The sequence below is a fragment of the Callospermophilus lateralis genome, chromosome 5, assembly GCF_048772815.1.
Source record: "Callospermophilus lateralis isolate mCalLat2 chromosome 5, mCalLat2.hap1, whole genome shotgun sequence".
Classification (NCBI taxonomy): Eukaryota; Metazoa; Chordata; class Mammalia; order Rodentia; family Sciuridae; genus Callospermophilus; species Callospermophilus lateralis.
The window spans coordinates 30,297,899-30,319,886 of record NC_135309.1 but is presented as its reverse complement, the minus strand read 5'-3'; the positions used below and the strand labels follow the sequence as shown (position 1 = coordinate 30,319,886).

At 44.1% G+C, this 21,988-nt stretch overlaps 1 protein-coding gene across 1 annotated transcript in view; it reads left to right on the top strand.

Annotated features, from left to right (window-relative positions):
• Window positions 1-4,255: 4,255 nt before the first annotated feature.
• Larp1 (La ribonucleoprotein 1, translational regulator) overlaps window positions 4,256-21,988 on the top strand; it is an 85,341-nt gene continuing 67,608 nt past the window's right edge. Inside the window, exon 1 of the mRNA XM_076856404.2 lies at window positions 4,256-4,275. The gene's annotated coding sequence lies outside the window, so the exon portion shown is untranslated. The remainder of the gene's footprint in view (window positions 4,276-21,988) is intronic.

Sequence of the window (21,988 nt, the reverse complement as noted above, 5' to 3'; positions counted from 1 at the left end):
CATTGATATCTGCTGAGAGCCATAGCCCAGTAGGAATGAAGCATGGCATTTTTGGTTGAAAGGTGACCCCAGCAAGCCATTGAGATGATAATGATTATGTTAAGATGTGCATTCAATTGGAGATTAGACTCCTGCTGTCTGCCTAGGCCTGCTACTTTGGAGCTCTCCAGGGACTCCTGGAGAGTTCCCATTGGCTGGGGAAGTGCAGTATGATGGATTTCCTGTTGGTGTAGTGTGTTCCCGAAGGAGCCGTGTGGCGTTCGGCATTTTTCCCGGGAGCCTGTGTGGAGTGTGCTGGTGGAGTTCAGAAATAAAGTTTGTTCCTGCTGCAGTGGCTCGTGATTTGTGCCCAGCCAGACTGCAGCAGATATCCTCCTCCATCTCTCTCTACCCCCAATGTCTTGAAATTTATTGGTTAAATATCGACAGATTTTCTTGTTAGTATTTCCCCAGCTTGGATTTTTCTTCATGCATCCCTGTGGGATCATTTCATGTGTTCCTCAATGTCTGTGTTTCCTGTAAGGAGGCAAAGAGATTAAGAACAGGGTTGGCAAATTATGCTCTGTCTTCATTTTTTTTTTTTTTTTAATTTAAATAGGATTTTATTAGGATGTAGTTACATCCATTTGTTTAGCCTTTTTCTAGAGCTACATTTTTATGGTCAAATATCAGAATTGAATTGTGACCGGATAAGCAGCAAGTTTTAAGGTCTTTATTACTTTCCCTAGAAAAAAGGCCTCTGCTCTAAAGGCTTGATCAGATTCATGCAAGGTTTTGGGGCATGATTTCTTCCTATTTAATTCCGTCGATTCCATCAGGACGCTCATGTTGTCTGACTGTTTTTCTTTTGGTCATATCATCAGGTCAATTAATTCATGGTACAAAATGGTGAAATCGTGAATTCCTCCTTCATTCCTTTTCCATTTTCCTCCCTGGGATGTTATGTAGAGAGAAATTTCCTCTCATCTGTCTCTGAGACTCAGTTCTACAGGAAAGTCAGAACAAGTGCTTGACTGTTTCTCTTTAACAGTTTTCAAAATAATGAGTTGATTTGCTAACATCTGCCAAAGATTATTGCTGAGGTGTTGTACTTACTTAAATAATATCATTATGGGCCAGGTGGCCTAGGAGGCTGAGGCAGGGGGATCTCAAGTTCAAAGCCAGCCTCAGCAATGGTGAGGTGCTAAGCAACTCAGTGAGACCCTGTCTCTAAATCAAATATAAAATAAGGCTGAGGATGTGGTTCAGTGATTGAGTGTCCCTGAATTCAGTACCCAGTTGTGCCCCCCCCCAAAAAAATCATTTGGTGTTTATCAAGCCTCTGCAATTATTTTCATTATGGAGCCTCAAATTTTTTTTTAAATTTTGATCAAGGATAGTGTCTTCCAGTTTCTTTGACAAGACTTCCTTGATTTGTGATGCTAGAAAATAGCCTCAGTACATATTGTACATTTTATGCCCAGAATCGGCTATTTATCTTTTCAAGGGTGCCATTTCCTTTCTGTGGAAAATAGTATTTAGAAACCATAGTGTAGGCACTAATGGTGCTCACTGTTCACTAAAGGTCTGGCTATTGTTTTTAACCTAAAAACAGTTGACAGAATGAGAAAATATAGTTAACTAGTTTATTTTCAGATCAGATACATCAAAAATGCATACTGAAACTTATGAATTTTTTTGAAACAAATCCAGAATCCTGGGCAGGGGATATAGCTGGTGATGGGGTGCTTCCCTAGCACACATGAGGTGGGTTTGATCTCCAGCATCCCCCAAAAGAAGAAATAGAAAAGAAGATCCAGAATCATGGGTTTTTATGTAACCCCTTCTGTCTTTCATTTGCATCTCCTTCCTGGCCCTCGGCAACGCCAACATGATTCTCTTGCTTTGTGTCACACTGTTGTCCAGCAGTCTCAATAATGTCAAAGTCACCAATAACTATGGGATGATTAAATACAGTCAGACTCTTTTGAAAAATCAGAATAGGACCTTCTGTAAATGAAGGTGAAAAGGAACCCAGTAGGAAGGGTCTGTGCTGACCCACGTCACTCCCTGGCAGTTTGCATTACCGTTGGAACTTTTCATTCTAAATTCCGATGGTCAGGACTTTGTTCTTCAGTGTGATAGACTTTTAAAGTCAGAGTCCTTGCAGTCTGGGAGTTCCCACATGTCTACAGAGTGGAAGAGGTGCAAGGTTATAGCACTGGAGGCCATCAGAATGTCAAGCTGGTGATCCAAGCCAACTCTAGGCTTCTGTTTCCCTCCCTGATATACATGAGGGTAAAGAAAGGAAGGAGAGAATCTTGTACAAGTCAAGTCACCTCTCGGAATCATTTCCTTTTTTTTTTTTTTTTTTTTAAGTTGTTTGATGGGCAATTAATTAATTAATTTATATGAGGTGCTGAGAATCGAACCCAGGAAGCCACACATGCTAGGAAAGCTCTCTACCAGTGAGCTACACCCCCAGCCCTCTCATCTCCTTTGTTGTTGTTGTTGTTTTTGGTACCAAGGATTGAATTCAGGGGTACTCAACCACTGAACCGCATCCCCAGCCCTATTTTGTATTTTATTTTAGAGACAGGCTTTCACTGAGTTGCATAGCACCTCACTTTTGCTGAGGTTGACTATGAACTCTGGATCCTCCTGTCTCAGAACTCTGGGTCCTCCTGTCTCAGCCTCTGGAGCCACTAGGATTATAAGTGAGCGCCACTGGCTTTGAGTCATTTCCTTTCACATTAAAAAAGGGAGCACAGGAATTGGATTATATTGCCCACAGCAGCTTTTTTTTTCTATTCTCCAAACACATCTGCCCCAGGGCCTTTGCAATTGTGGTTTACTAGGCCTGGAATTCTCTTGCTCCAGCTCTTTCATCATTCAAGTCTTGAGTTTAATATTACTTCCTTAGAGAAGGCCTCCCTGACCAATATAATCAGAATATTCCCTTATTACATCAGTCTTTTTTTTGGCAGTGCTGGGGGTGGAAGCCATGGCCACGTGCATACTAGGCAAGCACGTTAGCACCAAGCTACATCCCCAGCCCTATTCTTCATGGTAGTATTACCTATCTAATCCATTTGACTTGTTTTTATTTATATCCCTTCTTTTCAGAATGTCAGTTTGGCAAGAGTAGGGTCCTTGACTTTCTTTTTCTCTGATGTAATCCCAAGAACTAAAACAGTGGCTGGTGCCTAATGACTGCTGAATAGCAATGGCTGTTGAATGAATGCATGCCTAAATGAGCGAACGACAAAGTCATCACCAAAATCCTCTTTAGTTTAAGGATATGCCAAGGATATGCTCTTAATATAGAGAGTGCAGACTCACAGACATGACAGTTCAAAGTTACAGGTAAGGAAATTGAGGCAGCCAGTGACTACCCTGATCCTCTCTGTGGGTTTTTTGTTGCTTTGTTTTGTTTGGTGCCAAGGATTGAACCCAGGGGTGCTTAACACTGAGACACATCCCAGTCCTTTTTTAATATTTTATTTAGAGACAGGGTCGCCACCGAATTGCTTTGGGCCTCGCTAAATAGTTGAGGCTGACTTTGAACCCACGACTCTCCTGCCTCAGCCTCCTGAGCTGCTGGGATTACAGGCATGCACCACCACCCAGCTCGCATGGTGCACTCCACCGTCCACTAGCTTCCAAGAGCTGTGGGAACTGGACAAGTCCCTTCCCCCTCCGGGGACTCTTGTTTGCCATCAAAAGAGAAGACAGCCAAATAGCTCTGGTCTAGGGTTACCGTGAGATCAGGCGAGCTGACCAGCTCCAAGCACCTGCAGAGGGCTAGCGGGTTCTCCACTCCAGGTCCTTCCCTGGGGAGCTGAGGGGGCGGGGTGCGGAAGGAGCCCAGCCCCGGGGCTGGGGGAGGGGGCGGAGCCAGCTGGTTGTTTACTCACCTGGGTCCCTGCTCTGTCCCCGGCCAGCTAAGGTGGGGGGGGGGAGGTGCTCAGCCAATGAGCTGCAGCAGCTCTCTTAAAGGCACCCAGCAGAGCCGCTGGAGGAAAACCAGCTTGGTAACCCGAGAGCCCCTGGGCCAGGAGGCAGCTGGGCGGTCTGGACAGTAGCTAAGCCCTCTGTGGCCACACGGCGACCCCCACGGCCTGGTCACTCCCGTCCTGAAAGATAACTTTCTTCAGGGAGATCTCCCACGTCTAGCTGCCCTGGCAGACTCCCAGGGAGGAAAGACAGCATGGCCTTGGCAGCTGCCCCCAGGAAGGCGCCCACAGGTGACAGGAAGAAGCCATTTCCCCATCCTGACCCGGTTCAGCAACCCTGGTGAGTCCGGACCCTCTGGGCTTCTTGAACCTCAGGGTGGCGGGGCGTGGTGGAAAGATGCCTTCCCTGAGGGGGAGAAACCTTGGCTGCTGCTTCTGGCCCTGCTGTGTGACCTTGATCCAGTCACTCCAGTTCTCTGAGCCTTAGGTTTTCCCACCGGGGATAACGAGGGAGCTCGAATTCCCACGTCCGCTTTCCTTTTAAAGAGTTTTCTCCTGTCACACCCCCTGTTTTGAATGGTGTTTGCCTGCCAAGTCGTACCTGTTGCATAATAGAGCCGTTAATTGATTTTCCCCTTCTCGGTTCGCTGTGGCCCTCTGGTAGCCAATCAGTGTTCTCTGGTCAGCGAGATCAAACCGCTGAGCTGATGCAAGTTTAGCCCAAAGCAGAGAAATGTGGTGTTTTTAGTGCGTCTGTGAGATCTTATCGGGAGTCAGTATTGGGTTTGCATTTGACCTTCCGAAATCTGAGAAATAGAGCACTTGTGAATGCTCAGAGAATGGGGACCCCAGGTGGGTAACCCCTATATGTTGCCTGCTCAGGGTTTGGGGGACCACAGGCAGAAATACTACCTTCACACCCCAGGCTCGGCTTTAGTCTCCAAGATGCTGCCTCAAGAGGAAGATGTTTTTTTGTTTATTTTGTTTTCTTGTTTTTGGTAAATGGATGACCTTGATCAAGTCGACCAGACCACTGAGCCACATCCTCAGCTCTATTTGTGTTTTATTTAGAGACAGGGTCTCACTGAGCTGCTTAGCGCCTCGCTGTTGCTGAGGCTGGCTTTGATCCTCCTGCCTCAGCCTCCCCTGTGGCTGGGATTTCAGGCACGTGCGCCACCGGGCAGGAGATCAGTTGTTAAAGTGAAGTCCTTGAACTTTTAAACTCGCTACGTGTAACTGAACTGCTCCTCCGCTGGGTTCACCCCAGCCCTGCAGGAGGCTGGGCAACTCTGGGTGGGGGAACTGAGGGCTCCCTCCGGCTTCTGCCAGGGTGTGGCCCTGAGGATACAGGAACAGGTAGCCGTGCGTGTGCTGCCTGCAGACCAGGGATGTGAGGGAGGTTCCGCTGGGCTGGGAATCGGGATTCAGGCTGCCGTCTGGAGCTCTTGGACCGCAAGCAAGTCGCCCGACCTCTCTGCGATATAAATTGTAATCTTGGCAATGATCTCCGTGATAATAATTATTATCTGTGATAATTACTAATAATTACATGATAAAAAATTCGTCTGATGACCATGGAACTGTGGCTTGGCTGCTCAGTTGTTTAAATCCTTTTTTTTTTAAATGCTATTTATAGGGTTTTGTTTTTTTTGATATCAGAGATTGAACTCAAGTGCACTCACCATGAGCCAGATCCCCAGCCCTATTTTGTATTTTATTTAGAGACAGGGTCTCACTGAGTTGCTTAGGGCCTCGCTGTTGCTGAAGCTGACTTTGAACTCTCAATCCTACCCACTTAGCTTCCGCAGGACCCAGCTCTATAGGTACTTTAATCTTTTTTTTTTAGTTATAGATGGACTCAACATCTTTATTTATTTTTATGTGGTGCTGAGGACTGAACCCAGTGCCTCACACGTGTGAGGCAGGCGCTCTACCACTGAGCTAGTGCCCCAGCCCCCTCTATAGGTGCTTTTAAAATGTAAAACTGTGGGGCTGGGGTTGGGGGCCAGTGGTAGAGCGCTCCCCTAGCATGCATGGCGCACTGGGTTCGATCCTTAGCACCATATAAAAATAAAGATATTGTGTCCACCTAAAACTAAAAAATAAAAAAAATGTAAAAATTTAAAAAAAATGTAAAACTGTATGAACAAAAAGAATGGGAAAGGTAGCTCCCCAAGTCATGGTATGTTCCGATGAGTATTGGGACAGACACTGGGTGACTGCAGGTGGCCCTGGTGTTGGAGGCAGTGCAGTTCGGAGGTTAGAACAGGCCCTTTGAGTCAGATGCTCTCAGGTTCAGGGAGACCTGCTGGTGAACTTGGGTGTGAGTCATTCTCCTCAAAGCCACTTGAGCTGACTGCCTGCCTGTCCTCCCCTGCATCGCAGGGATTTCTGGATTATGGCAGCTCCTTCCCTCTCAGGGAAGGCGATGGGGAATGGGATGGCTCTGAAAGCCAGAACAGTGCCCAAGAACAGGGAACCTAATAATTATTATGTGTAATAATTACTAATTTATTATTAAACACACCATGTGTTTGAGTATTGTGTGCATGGACACACATGTGCACATGATCACATGAAATTTAAAAATCCTCAGACCCCTGAAGGGTCGTGTTAGCCCGTCCCCCGCTCTGAGGCTAGCCTCTTTTCTAACTCACACTGGAAAATTGCAGCTGCACCCCAGGGAAGTCTCCTAAACAATTTTCCTTAGTAACCAGCCTTGGCATCTCAAGACCCTCCCAGGGGGATGCAGAGTGTGTGTGAGTGCCTCGAGCACCTGCGTGACAGTTCCAGGTACACCGAGTACCCAAACCTTGGAGGAAAATAGGTTTGAGCTGGATGGACTGAGTGCAGTGAGGGCTGGGTCTCCTCCCATCACTGAGGCATAAAGGCACCTACAGGAGCAGCTATGTCAGGAAGCACTTACTGTGTGCTAACAGTTGTGCTGAGTGTGTGAAGCTCATCGTAGCATTTAAACCTCACAGTGGCCAATGCATTATTCCATTTGACAGGTGAGAGCACTGAGGCTCAGAACTACAGATCTTGAAACTGGGGGTGGGACTCAGTGGTAGAGTGCATGCTCAGCATGTCCAAGGCCCTGGGTTCCACTTCCATCACCAAAGAGGAAATAAAGAAAAGCTACAGATTTTAAACAAGCTCATGCAGACAACAGATGGCTGATTGGCAACTCAGATCTTTGTCTATCTAAATCCATGGCCAGGGCTCTTTTCCATTCCACCAGAAGTTGTAAATCGAGCTAAATACCGTAGTCCTCAGGTATGTTTTGTCCAGCCTATAGAATTTTTTTTTTTGATTGTTGCTTGTCTTTAATATTTTAAGATTTTTAAATCCCAATGTTCAAATATGGAATTACTTAATATAAAAACCTAGTTTCTAACTTCTTTTAAAGTCAGAAATAAAGGTTGGGTATAGTGGTGCACATCTATAATCCCAGTGGCTCTGGAGGCTGAGGCAGGAGGATCGTGAGTTCAAAGCCAGCCTCAGCAACTTAGTGAGGCAACTCAGTGAGACCATGTCTCTAAATAATAGGGCTGGGGATGTGGCTCAGTGATCGAGTGCCCCTGAGTTCAATCCCTGGCACCAAAATAAATAAATAAGTAAGTAGACTGGGGATGCAACTCAATGGTAGAGTGCTTGCCTTTCATGTGTGAGGCCCTGGGTTCCATTCCCTAGTACCATAAAACAAACAAATAAATAACCAGAAGGAAGACCTGGCCCTCTAGTCTGTATTCTCATATGTCAACTATCAACTGGAACTGGTTGTTAGTTGCTTCTGTAAATAGAACCTTCGATCTCTAGTTTGCCACAGTCCCTACCACTCCCTATAACCATCTAGTCCACATTTTCATGTGTGATACCAGCCTGACCCCACAGGCCTGTGGTCATTCAAGCTCTACATGGCACTCTAACACCTGCCATCCCCCCCAACCCCCACTGGCCCTAGTCCTAATGCTGGCTTGAACTAGCTGTGACAGGAAGTAAGTAACAATGGCACCTATCTGGCCTTCAGTTGTAACTTGGGCTAGCTATGCTCTGAAATAACTCCAAAAGTGTCTTTTTTGCATGGCTTACGGAGAAGTCCCAAGTTCTCGTCACATCCCATATCCTGGCCATCTGACTGTGTGTGATCTGAGTCTGGGTAAATAATACCAGGAGTGTCCAGTGTTGTTCTCTCTGTGTTGCTATCCTTTGCATTGCACACTGGATGATCCTTGTGACACAGGACACCTGGGAACATGTAGGGCCTGGTGGCACCAGTTCTGGGAGGATTCCAATTCCCAACCCTTTGATCAAAGACTTCCATCTGCCTCCTGTCATCTGTTGCAAGAGGCCTGGTGGAATGGGGAGGATTTGGAGTGTCCTATGCTGACACTGCTTTTGCTGTAGGGTACACAAGAGAGAATATATAGCCCAGCTGAGAACATTCTCCCTTAGCTACACACGTACACACGCCTGCACCTGCCTATGGGTCAGAGATAGCCTTCCTCGTGGGGCTTCACATCTACCCAGGATCTTACTGGGGCTTCTGAGATCAGATCGTTAGAGTCACGGAGTATTGGAGATGGAAATGTGGGTGGTGCCTCGGACATAGATCACCTAAAACAGCAAGAGCAAGTGGGTTTCCCTTCACTTGCTGTTTTCCATCCGTTGGTATGTGGAAAAGGTGCCTGAAGCTCCCCATGGGCATCAGACCCCCAGATCTATCAGCAGTGCCTGCTGCGGACCTGGCGGGGGGTGTGGGGGGGTGGGGGGTGGGGGAGAGGAGCACTAATGCCAGAAATCTGCAATCCTGGCACCCGCCAACCTCCTCCTCGTTAAACAGATGAGAAAACTGGTCTGGGAAGGGGAGACAACTGGCCCAGAGTCCTGCAGCAAGGCAGAGGCAGAGGCAGACCCAGGAGCAGGGCCTCTCTTGACCTTGACACCCTCATTAGATCTGCTGTGTTTGCTCTGAGAAGAAAACGGACGAGGAAGGGAAATGACCAAAGCAAAACTGGGCCCTAGGAGTCCTGGGGAGCCTGGCGGAGGTGGAAGCTAAGGAATTCGGTTCTGTGCCACTAGACTGAGCCCTGCCAGCCTGTGCCGTTGGCTTCTGCTCCACTTCTCAGAGTCCCTTTGCTCCTGCCCCAGTTTCTTGTTTCATTTTCCTTGGGCAGAGAGTGCACATCTGAGCAGAGGGGCCTCCAGGGACCCTAGGCCCTACATACCCTCTTTGGCAGCCTTCAGTAAGCTCCAAGCCCTAATGCAGGGGTTCTTAACCATACCGATGCCATGGACCCCTTGGCAATCTGGGGAAGCCTTTGAAGCCCCTCCCAGCATGCATTTAAATCCATAACATAAAATACTAGGATGCCAAAGAAACCAGTCGTATTGAAATACAGGTAGTAAGACTTTTTGAATGCTTATGATAATTAATACATTAAACATGAGGTCTGGTGGCAGATACATTAACAATTATAACTTTAAAGTAATGCTGAAATATCCCCAAGGTTTTAGGTTTGTGTTTGAATGTAGAAAACCTTCACTTGGCCTCTCTGACCCTTCGTAGGACATAAAGCAAAGCTGAGGCCAAGAGAAGTGAAGGGGTCCCTCAGTGCCATTGATAGCAGAGTTGGGGCTGCAGGGACATCTGGGGAGAGCAAGTGCACCTGGGTGTCCTCCCGCCAGCCATCTCAGGGAAGCACACTTCCCCAGCCAAGAGGAAAGAGTTAGGAAACTTGAATTTGAGGTTCCTGTCTGCCATTACCTCAAGTTTCTTATCTCTCATTTGACAAATGAGAGAGGTGGAAGTGGAGAAAAGGGGTGTCAGAGGGACTTTAATGTATTTGTGTGCACAGTCAGACACTCTTTTCTCTTTTTTCCCCAGACAGACCAGATAGTCCTCTGTCTGTGACCGTGTCCTTTCAGATGGCTTGCACCGTGATGTGAGCATATCTGTGGTTGAACACCCAGCTACCCCCTCTGCCAGTGCACCTCCTGAATACCTCCTCTGTCCCCACTGCTATGTCATCGTGTCTCTACAGCTGGACTTTTATGACCCCTGATTGCTCTCTCTGCTCCTGTCTGCCTTTCACGGAGCCCAAACCTGTTTTGACCACAAGTCCTGACCATGCCCTCCTCCACAATGTCCTTAGTTGTCTCCTCACTGCCCACGAGACCAAGTCCAGCCCCTGCGAGTAAGGCAACCCTGTTCCTTCCATGTCATCTGCCTCCAGCCTCCTCTGCCTTTCCCTTTCCTTAGCCTCCCGACCTCCTCCTCCTGTAGAGGGGTTGCTGCAGGAGTCCTCCCGGGTTACCCACAGATAAGAGTGCAGCCCCAGGGAGCGAGGAGGAGAAGGGATGGTTCAGGAAACCAGAGATGCTGCTTTCCCAGAGCCTGGAGTGGTGAGCAGGGGAATCCCACTGTACACAGAGGGATTCAGATAGTGGGGGCAGGGGACGGCTACTTCTCTGCCCTCTGACTGGGCCAGATGGGTTATTTTCAGAGACCAGCCTGTAGCTCATGGAGAGAGCTGGAGTCTCCTGCAGTTAGAGAGGGCCTATTATTTGCCATGTGTATTGGAACCCGGCCACCAGGAACAGAATACAGCCCAGCAGCCGAGAATTCATAGAATCCTTAATTCTTAGAATGTCAGAGTTGGAAGGGAGCTTGTGGGTCTGTCCTCGGGTTGAATGAAGCCTTCTCTGCTTCAGACAGGAAAGTAAAGCCTGGAGCAGGAGAATGACTTGCCCAAGGTCACGGTGACTTTGAGGCTGAGTTTGGACTGGAGCCAACATCTCATTTTCTTCTTCATCTTCCTGCTCTGGACTCAGGGTTCTGGACTCTCACCGGGAAACTGAATAACTGGTCTAGAACTGATTTACCTACAATGGGTTAATGTGTTATTGACAGTCAGTGTGAGTGCCGGCTCTTACCAGGGGTTCTCAACTCCTTAACCCAAGGTCCCCAGCTGGCGGGCAGTGATAGGTTACAAGTTTGCTGAAACAGAGCCCTTGGCCATGAGTGGAGCTGAAGCCTAGGGCAGCTGGAGGCCCAGCCATGTTGGGAGTCACCTCTGGCCCCAGATACCTTCATAAGTTTAGTCCCTCTGGGTTCTCCTGTGATATCCCAGAAGGAGTAAATTGGGAAGCACTGCATTAACCCCAAAGCATGAATAATTTTAGGGGTGCTACCAGCAAGGTAGGGTTCTAATTTTGGCTGGACTTCTCCCTTCTCAGATATATATTCAGGGTGGGGGAGGTACAGGGGAAGAAATAAAAGAGGTCCCTTTGTTAAGCCTCATTTAGTCTTTCAACCAGTGCCATTAGTACATGCCACTATCAACTCCATGACACAGATTAAAACTCAGAGTCAGAGAAATTAAGGAACTTAAACAAGATTTTATGGTTAGGAAGCAGTGATTTGGGATTTGAGGCCAGGTCTGTCCTTCTTTGGATTCTACACTTTTTTTTTTTTTGCACGTGGCGTGGGGTCGGGCACTGCGGATTGAACTCAGGAGCACTTAACCACTGAGCCACATCCCAGCCCTATTTTGTATTTTATTTAGAGACAGGGTCTCACTGAGTTGCTTAGCACCTCACTTTCACTTCGGCTGGCTTTGAACTCGCCATCCTCCTGTCTCAGCCTTCCAAACCACTGGTGTGCCACCACTATGTCCGGCCAGATTCTACACTCTTTTTTATTTTTATTTTTATTTTTTTTTTTAGTTATAGGCGGACACAATATCTTTATTTTTATGTGGTACCGAGGATTGAACCCAATGCCTCACACATTCTAGGCAAGTGTTCTACCTCTGAGCCACAACTCCTGCCCCCTGATTCTACACTCTTAACTATTCTGTGTAATGGATTTATTTGGGGACCAGAGGAGATAGAGATTTGTGGCCTTTCAGGCCTGTTCCCCTGGCACCAAGGCTGCTGATTCTCCCTCCAATCACAAGTCCCTGGCTTTAAGGGAGGCCTTTTGTAGGAGGGATGGGTCCTGAAGACCCCTGAGCAGTAAGAACTTCCCCTCACACCTGCTTTTGTAGTGTGAGATTATCAGTGGGACTGGGGGTGTGCAATTTGAGCCCTGCCTAAGATCCCTTCAGTATCCCCTTCAGGAAAGGCAAGATGGTGACCTATCCCTGGCTGCTGTGACACCTTGAAAACCCACAGAAAGAAAACTGGGGTAAAGGACCTTGTTCACCAGGCTAATCCTCCCTTGAATCATTGATCCTATGAGCAGATTCAGTTGTGGGGCCAAGCCTTTTAGACTCATTGCCTCAAGGAATCGCTCCAACAGCCCCATCTTGAGTAGCTCTTATTATTATCTTCTCCATTTTACCAGAAGAAGAATCTGAAGCTGTTAGAACTCATGGAACTTGTCCAAGGCCACACAGAATGAGGCTCCGTGGTAGAGCTGGCATGTAAACTCGGGTCTGCTTGATGCCAAAGCCCATGTTCCCGTTACACTATAGTGCGAGCTGGCAGGGTGGGGAGAAGCACAGTTCTAGGTCAGGATTCAAGACCCAGCCAGAACTCTGACTTCTCAGTGGATCTGAGTTAGGGGACCTCCAGTTAAGTCTTTTCTGGATCTAGTGTCTGAAACTATAGAAAGATAATTCCTTCTCTACCTAAACCAACAGATGAAAAAGCAAAAGAAGTATACAAGCTATGGCACTGGGGTTGTGGCTCAGAGGTAAAACACTTGCCTAGCATGCATGAGGCACTGGGTTTGATTCTCAGCACCACATACAAATTGATAAAATAAAGGTCCATTAACAACTAAAAAATATTTTTAAAAAAAGAAATATACAAACTATTACCCATTGAGGACTTAAACAGGGGGGGCCTGGCTCTACAGAATAGCATGCTTAGATAAGTTTTTTTCCATTTCCAGTAATTATGGACTAATTTATCAAAGATCAACCTTCTCACTAAAAATTATTAAAAGAGCTTATCAAAATAAATTGTGTGTGTGGGTGGGGGCGTATATGTATATATTTGAAGGCATTAGAGAACTACAGAAGCACCAAGGACCTGATGTGCTGAGCCAGAGAAAAGAGAAAAGCAGAAAAAACAAACTCAATATTCAGCTGGGTTTGTTGGTACATGCCTGTAATCCCAGAGATTCAGGAGGTTGAGGCAGGAGGATCTCAAGTTTGAGGCCAGCCTCAGCAACTTTGTAAGGCCCTAAGCAACTTAGTGAGACCCTGCCTCAAAATAAAAAATAAAAAGGGCTGGGGATGAGGCTCCGTGGTTAAGCACCCCTAGGTTTAGTCCCCAGTACCAAAATATATATTTTCCCACTCCTACCTCAGAGAATATGCTATTTCTCAAGAAAAGTCAAAGAAGCTGGTAGTGTTGGGAAGATGGGGTATACAAAATTGGATTTCAGTGTCTACGAAAGAGAAGTATCCATAAATACCCCAGGTTTTCAATTATAGTCCCCCAAAGGGCAAAACTCTAGGAATAGACGTAAGATAGCAATTGACCAGCCTTGACAAAACTGAGGTCCAATGTATAATCAATTTTTTAAAAAAAATTTATTCTAATTTGTTATATATGACAGTAGAATGCATTAAAATTCATATTACATATAGAGAGCACAATTTTTCATATCTCTGGTTGTATACAAAGTATATTCACACCATTGGTGTCTTCATACATGTACTTAGGGTAATGATGTCCATCTCATTCCACCATCATTTTTTACTCCCTTGCCCCCTTCCTTCCCTCCTTCCCTATCCAGGGTTGGTCTAATCTTCCTATGCTCCCCCTCCCAGCCCCACTAAGCCTCCTTATATCAGACTCCTTATTTCAGAGAAAACATTCAGCATTTGTTTTTTAGGGATTGGCTAACTTCACTTAGCATTATATTCTCCAACTCCATCCATTTACCTGCAAATGCCATGATTTTATTCTCTTTTATTGCTGAGTAATACTCCATTGTGCATATATGCCACATATTCTTTATCCATTCATCCACTGAAGGGCATCTAGGTTGGTCCCACAGTTTAGCTATTGTGAATTATGCTGCAATAAACATTGATGTGGCTGTGTCCCTGCAGTATGCTGTTTTTAAATCCTTTGGGTATAGACCTAGGAGTGGGATAGCTGGGTCAAAAGGTGGTTTCATTCCCAGTTTTCCAAGGAATCTCCATATTGCTTTCCATATTGGCTGCACTATTTCGCAGTCCCACCAGCAATGTATGAGTGTGCCTTTTTCCCCACATCCTCGCCAATACTTATTGTTGTTTGTGTTCTTTCTTTCTTTTGGGTACCAGGGATTGAACTCAGATGTATTCAACCACTGAGCCACAACCCCAGCCCTATTTTGTATTTTATTAGAGACAGGGTCTCACTGAGTTGCTTAGCGCCTTACTAAATTGTTGAGACTAGCTTTGAACTCGTGATACTCCAGCCTCCGCCTCCCAAGCCGATAGGATTATAGGCTTGCACTACCACTCCTGGCCCTTTGTTGTTTGTATTCTTAATAGCTGCCATTCTGACTGGAATGAGATGAAATCTTAAGAGTAGTTTTGATTTGCATTTCTCTAATTGCTAGAGATGTTGAACATTTTTTCATATATTTGTTGATTGATTGTATATCAAAAATTCCACCAGAAAACTTCTAGAACTAGTAAATGAATTCAGCAAAGTAGCAGGATACAAAATGACTATAACAAGAATTTGGAGAGGATAGAAGTCAAGCAAAGAAAAAAGAAATGAAGTAAAGTTAGAAGCAATGTTTGATGATGCTCAGTAATTAAAAATCCCTTTAAACTCCATGTAGAATGCATTTTTAAAAAACTGAGCTAGGACCTAAATCAAAGACATTTCTATATATCAGTGACAAAACCTCTGAAAGGGAAATGAGGAAAATGACCCCATTTACAATAGACTAAAAAAACAAACAACAACAACAACAACAAAAAAACAACTTGGGAATCAACCTAACAAAAGAGGTGAAAACAACTTGGGAATCAACCTAACAAAAGAGGTGAAAGACCTCTTTAATGAAAACTATAGAATGCTAAAGAAAGAAATTAAAGAAGATCTTAGAAGATAGAAAGATCATATTGTCAAAATGACAATATATAGATTTAATGCAATTCCAATCAATATCCCATTGATATTCCTCATAGAAATAGAAAAATTAGTCATGAAATTCATCTGGAAAAATAAGAGACCTAGAATAGCTACAGCAATTCTAAGCAGGAAGAGTGAAGCAGGTGGCCTCACTATACCAAACCTTAAACTATACTACAGAGCAATAGTAATAAAGCAGCATGGTATTGGCACCAAAATAGACTGGTAGACCAATGATACAGAACAGAAGACACAGAGACTAACCCACAAAATTACAGTTATAGTATATTAGACAAAGGTGCCAAAAACATACATTGGAGAAATGATAGCCTCTTCAACAAATGGTGCTAGGAAAACTAGAAATCCAAATGCAACAAAATGAAATTAAACCCCTATCTCTCACCATGCACAAAACTCAACTCAAAGTGGATCAAGGACCTAGGAATTAAACCAGAAACCTTGTGTCTAATAGAAGAAAAAGTAGGCCCAAATCTCAGTCATATCAGATTAGGCCCCAACTTCCTTAATAAGACTCCTGTAGCGCAAGAATTAAAAACCAAGAATCAATAAATGGGATGGAATCAAACTAAAATCAGTAAGGTGAGTAGAAACCCTATAGCTTGGGAGCAAATTTATACCACTTGCATATCATACACAGCACTAATCTCTAGGATATATAAAGAACTCAAAAAACTAAACACCAATAAATAAATAAATAAATAAAAATAACCCAATCAATAAATGTCCAAGGACCTTAACTTCTCCACTTCTAATCAATTTAATGCTTTATAAGACTTTGGTTTAAATGCCTACAAGAAGCAAAAGTAAAAAATCTCTCTGAAGAATACTAGGCAAGACCTCAAATTTTTCTATAAAAATTTCTTTAACACTTGGGCTGGGGATGTGGCTCAAGCGGTAGCATGCTTGCTTGGCATACGCAGGGCGCTGGGTTCGATCCTCAACACCACATAAAAATAAAATAAAGATATTGTGTCCACCTAAAACTAAAAAATAAATATAAAAAAAAATTTTTGTTTAAAACTTGATGTTCAAAGTTTAGCCGATATTTCAGTAGACAAGACCAAATGGCTGAAAACCAAGAGGAAAAACAGACAAAAACAGTAGACCCATAGGAGATCCAAATATTGACATCTGAGATGTGTAACTTAAAACACATGTGTTTAATATATTTAATATATTATATGATAGGAAAAATAATTTTAGCAGAGAACCAGACTCTATTAAGGAGAATCAAGTGGAAATTCCAAGGCTGAAATACAATAAATGAACTTAAGAATGCAGTAGATGACTATAACAATTTATTAACATAGCTAAAGATAGAATTAGAAAATGAAAAGCAAATCAGTAGGAAGTATCCACATTGTAGCACGTATAGTACAGAAAAAGAATAATATGGAACATGATGAAAATTACTAAATGTATATAATCAAAGGTCTCAGGAAGAGAGAATTTGGAGAGGAGAGAAGTCAAGCAAAGAAAGAAGAAATGAAGTAAAGCTAGAAGCAATGTTTGGTGATGCTCAGAAATTTAAAATCCCTTTAAACCCCAAGTAGAATGCATTTTTTAAAAACTGAGCTAGGACAGTTTTGGCATCACTGTCAAAAACCAACTGTACGGGGAAATTTTTGAAGGCAGTTGACAGCTTCTCAACCGAAATAATGGAAATGAAAAGGGAATGGAATAATATCTTACAAAGTGATGAATGGGGATAATATTGTGTGAGCTTAAAGGTTCTTGAGTTTTTATATGTGTCTGAATCACTGGGGAGGTAGACAGGAGTGTTAAAATTTTAGATTCTCAGATTCCACCCCCATACATGTGCATTTAGCATCTCTGGGAGTAGCACCAAGACTACTCTCCATGAGCAGTCCGTGAATTCTGATGCAGAGAATTAATGGTAGATGGTTTGCCATGATGGCTGCAACACTTCCTCCTGTTCCTATATGCATACTCCTTGCAATGGGACTTTGCCACTCTTCCATTCAAGAAATGCAGTCTAGGCCAGGCATGGTGGCACATGACTGTAATTCCAGAGGCTTGGGAGGCTGAGACAGGAGGATCCTGAATTTAAAGCCAGCCTCAAATATGGCAAGGCACTAGGCAGCTCATTGACACCCTGTCTGTAAATAAAATACAAAATAGAGCTGGGGATGTGGCTCAGTGGGTTGAGTGCCCCTGAGTTCAATCCCCAGTACCAAAAAAAAAAAAAAAAGAAAAAGAAAGAAAGAAATGGAGTTTGCTTTTCCTTCTTCTGACTCTTGTCCTTCTAACTTTACTTCATTTCTTTTTTTCTTTGCTTGACTTCTCTCCTCTCCTACCTGTGGCTTGGTTTGACCAATAGGTATTGGTTTTGGTAATGCTTTTGTAGCTGAGACTTGGCTTCAAGTAGTCCTGCATTTTTGGTATTCACCCATTTGGAACTCAACTGCAACAAGGGATTAACTAATAAGAAGTGGAGAGAACTCTAAAGAATATAGGAACAGCAGATGCAAGGAGCAGCCACCATCCCTGGGGGGGTGACATAGAACATCCCAAGAGGCATGCTGCCAGAACTGAGGTACTTTAGGAGAGCATATAGCTGTGATTCACTAAACGGTGGAAAAGTGGCTATGGTGCCATGCCAGGCCCATGGAAGTTGGTAGAAATCATCCTCTGGAAGTTGCTGGAAATGTGTCCTCTCAGGTGCCAGGGAAAGCCATTCAGAGGGAAATGTCTTATTAGAGATAACTGCTACAAAGTCACTTTAAAGGGATTCTGGGAAGCTGCTGGCTGCTCCTGACCACTGTGCACCCCAGGAGTCTGAGACTGGCACCCATGCTGCCGGGGCTGTTTGGGACACCACCTGCACTGGGGGAGCCCCCACTCAGCAGGAGTCTGCTGAGCCTGCACACCGTACCCAGGAAGCCAAACTCGTCTCTCACTTCAATGTCTCTCCAGCACTTCTGCTGACAAACTGAGCCTCCTGCCTTCTGGCAAAGGAAAAGAAGCACTTCAGAGACCCAGATCCACTTTAGTGGATCAGGAAAGAAAGGCAAATATGGAACTGAGACAGTAAATCAATGACCCGCACAGGCCACCTTGAACCATCCATCCCCAGTCAACCTGCATGAGCACAACTGTGTGAATGACCCTATTCAGGACCAGCCAAAGAACTGGCTAGCTGCCCCCAGCCCAGATGGCCAAACCTTAGGCAAATGAGCAAATATAAAAAGTTATTTTTGAGTCCTAAATTTTGGGAAACTTTTTTTTTTTTTTTTTTTTTTTACACAAAATATCGTCATATCAGCATTGGAAGAAAGCTAGACTGTTTTCCATTTCCCATTCTTGTGAGTTTCTTTGTGCTATTCCTTATGTCCAAAGTGACATTTTTTTTAAACTCTTGCTAGATGAATGGATTTTCCTACAGTTAATTAACTTTTATTTCCTTTTTTTTCTTTTTTTGTATGAGGGATTGAACACAGGGGCGCTTAACTACTGAGCCACATCCCCAGCTCTTTTTATTTTTTATTTTGAGGCAGAATCTTGCTGTTGTAGGACCTCACTAAGTTGCTGAGGCTGGCCTCACTGAGTTGCAGAGGCTGGCCTTGAACTTGTGATTCTTCTGCCTCAGCCTCCCAAGCCTCTGGGATTACAGGCATGTGCCACTGTGCCCAGCAAATTAACTTTTTTTAAACCTATAACACATATAGATAAGTAAACACATCGTCAATGTATAGCTTCATAATTTTGGCCAAGTGTTTGTGTTCTTGCAACGAACAGCCAGACATCCCTACCCCAACACTCTCCCTTCCTGTCACTAACCATGCCCCGCTGCTGAAGCACAGCTCTGACTTCTTATACCATAGTTTAGTTTTCCTTGGTTTGGCACCTTGCATCAGTGGATCACACAGAACATTCTTCTTTTGTTCAACATCATATCTGTGAGATACATCCCTGTTGCCATGTGTAGTTGCTGTTTGTTTGTTGCTGTATCGCTTTCAGTTTTGAACATACCATCACTTGTCCATCCGTTCTCTTGATGTATAGTCAGGTCATTCATGGACGCCGCTGCTCCCATAGGCCTTGGGTGACCATATATGTGCATCTCTGGTTATTCCTCTGAACTGAATTACTGGGGTCAGCATCATCATTCTCACAGTATATTAAAACTTTATAAAAATCAAATAGGAAATAACATGCAAATGTTAATCACAATCGTGCGAAAGGAGGGGGCAAATAAACCACATACACCTGTGCAAAGAGTGATACGATATCAGAAGAGAAAAAGAAACAAAATGTTGACATGGTTGACGGGTAAAGAAAATAGGAGTGACTTTTCCTCTTGACATTCTGTTTCTCCCACAACTGTATCATAACCATGTAGTTATTTTTATAATCGAAAGAAACATTTAATCCTATTGATCACCAGTGTCTTGCTCAAATGTCACTTCCCTCCAAGTAGCTTTAGCATAACCAGATAGCCATCCCCAGCCAATGTCTCACTGCATTTATACACCCCCTAGGGCAGGGGTAGGAGCAGAGTGGCTTGCCTAAGAAGGTGCCCTCCGAATGTCCAGTCCTTTTCCTACAATGATAGACATTTCGTTAGCAACTCGCTTTTCTTTCTCTTTTTTTATTCGTTCTTTTTAGATATACATGACAGTACAGTGTATTTGGACATATTATACACACATGAAGTGCAATTTATTCTAAATAGGATCCCAGTCTTGTGGTTGTATATGATGTGGAGCTTCTCTGGTCGTGTATTCATATATGAACATAGGAAAGTTATGTCCGATTCATTTTATTGTCCTCCTGTTCCCATCCCCCCTTATCTTCCTTCCCCTTTGTCTAATCCAATGAACCTCTATTCTTCCCTCCCACTCCTTATTGTGTGTTAGCATCCACATATCAGAGAGAACGTTCCCTTTGATTTGGTATATATACCACATTTTCTTTATCCATTCATCTGTTGAAGAATACCTTGGTGGGTTCCATAGCTTAGTTATTGTGAATTGAGCTGCTATAAATGTTGATGTGGCTGCATCACTGTAGTATGCTGATCTTAAGTCCTTTGGGTATATACCAAAGAGTGGAATGAGTGGGTCAAATGGTGGTTCCATTCCAAGTTTTCTGAGAAATCTCCATACTACTTTCGACAGTGATTGCACCAATTTGCAGTCCCACCAGCAACGTACACATGTAGCTTTTCCCCCCACATCTTTATCAACATTTATTGTTATGTAGTCTTGACAGTTTCCATTCTGACTAGAATAAGATGGAATCTCAGTGTAGTTTTAATTTTCATTTCTCTAATTGCTAGAGATGTTGAACATTTTTTCATATATTTGTTGACCGATTGTATTTCTTCTTCTGTGGAGTGCCTGATCATTTCTTTTGTACATTTATTGATTGGGTTATTTGTTTTTTTGGTGTTAAGTTTTTTGAGTTCTTTATATATCCTGGAAATTAGTGCTCTATCTGAGGTGCAGATGGTAAAGATTTGCTCCCATTCTATAGGCTCTCTCTTCACATTCTTGATTGTTTCCTTTGCTGTGAAGAAGCCTTTCAGTTTGATACCATCACATTTATTGACTTTTGATTTTACTTCTTGAGCTAGAGGAGTCTTGTTGAGGAAGTCAGTTCCTAAGGGGACATGGTGGGAAGTTGGGTTGGCCTACATTTTCTTCTAGTAGGCACAGGGTCTCTGGGTCTCTGGGCTAATGCCTAGGTCCTTGATCCACTTTGAGTTGGCAATTCTCTTTTCTTAAAGGAGCACCCTGGCCTGCCATTAAGAGAGGCAAGAATCTGAACCCAGGCTGTGGATGTCGGTGAGGGGTCGGGCTCTTGGCTAGGGTTTTCGAGGCACTGGGTTTGATCACCAAGACTACAAAAACAAAACAACACGCACATTCACACACACACACACACACACACACACACACACACACAATTACTGACTCCATTTTTTTTTCTTGAACAATACAAAAGTGTTGAAAGGCCAGTTGTCACTTAGCAAATCATTGGTACAGATGTTTAAGGGAGCTCACCCTAGAAAAAGGAATCTGGTGTGAATCATAGAATCAACCAAGTATGGTCTGAACAGAGTAAAGAGGCAGGGGTGGAGATTAAGGGGAAAACATGAATTTGGGAACCTCAGCTTTGCATTACAGCTGTGCAGCTTTTGGCAAGTTAATTTACTTCTCTGAAGATCCATTTTCTGTCTGTCACGTTGGAGGGATGATGGTGAACTAATTTCCAGGGTAACAAATAGGATTTGACTCTGATTAATTGGTAGTGGCTTCTAGAGAGCTGCATGGAGAAGGATCTTGGGGACCAGTCCAGGCTTTGTGGGGAACACTGCTGTGATTGATTAATAATTTCCTCCATGTGCAAGGGATTTGAAATGGATATTATACTTACCCAACGTGTGTCCTTCCTGGACGCAGTCTGTTCATCCCAGGTTTAAGTCTATCCGTGTGTCTGGTGGGCATACAATTCATCCCATAGGCAATTTTCTTAATTCCAAAAGGGAAGGAATTTTAATTATCTTCTAAAAACCATAGGGTTTGTCTTCAGCAATGGATGTGAAGTATATTTAAATAATCCGAGAGACTTGCAGAGCTCCTCGGAGGTGGAAGCGTCTGCATACAAAGTGTTAATTACATACTTATAATCATTCTTTTGAGATAAATGATATTATCATAATTTCCATATTTGACAGCCTTCCCTGTCTGTGCATCGCCCTCCCCTCCGTTTTGAAGCCAGTCCCGGGGGGAGGGGATTTAATGGTGGTTGGTTGCATGGGCAGTGGCTGTAGGGTCTAGATGAGTGACCTGGATGCTGTCCCAGCCCCAGCCACTCAGGGTCCTACCTGAAATGTCATGTGGCTTGAGATTTCTTAATGGAAGTGGGCCTTTGTGTTATCTTTGAAATGATAAGGGGTCATCTAAAGATCT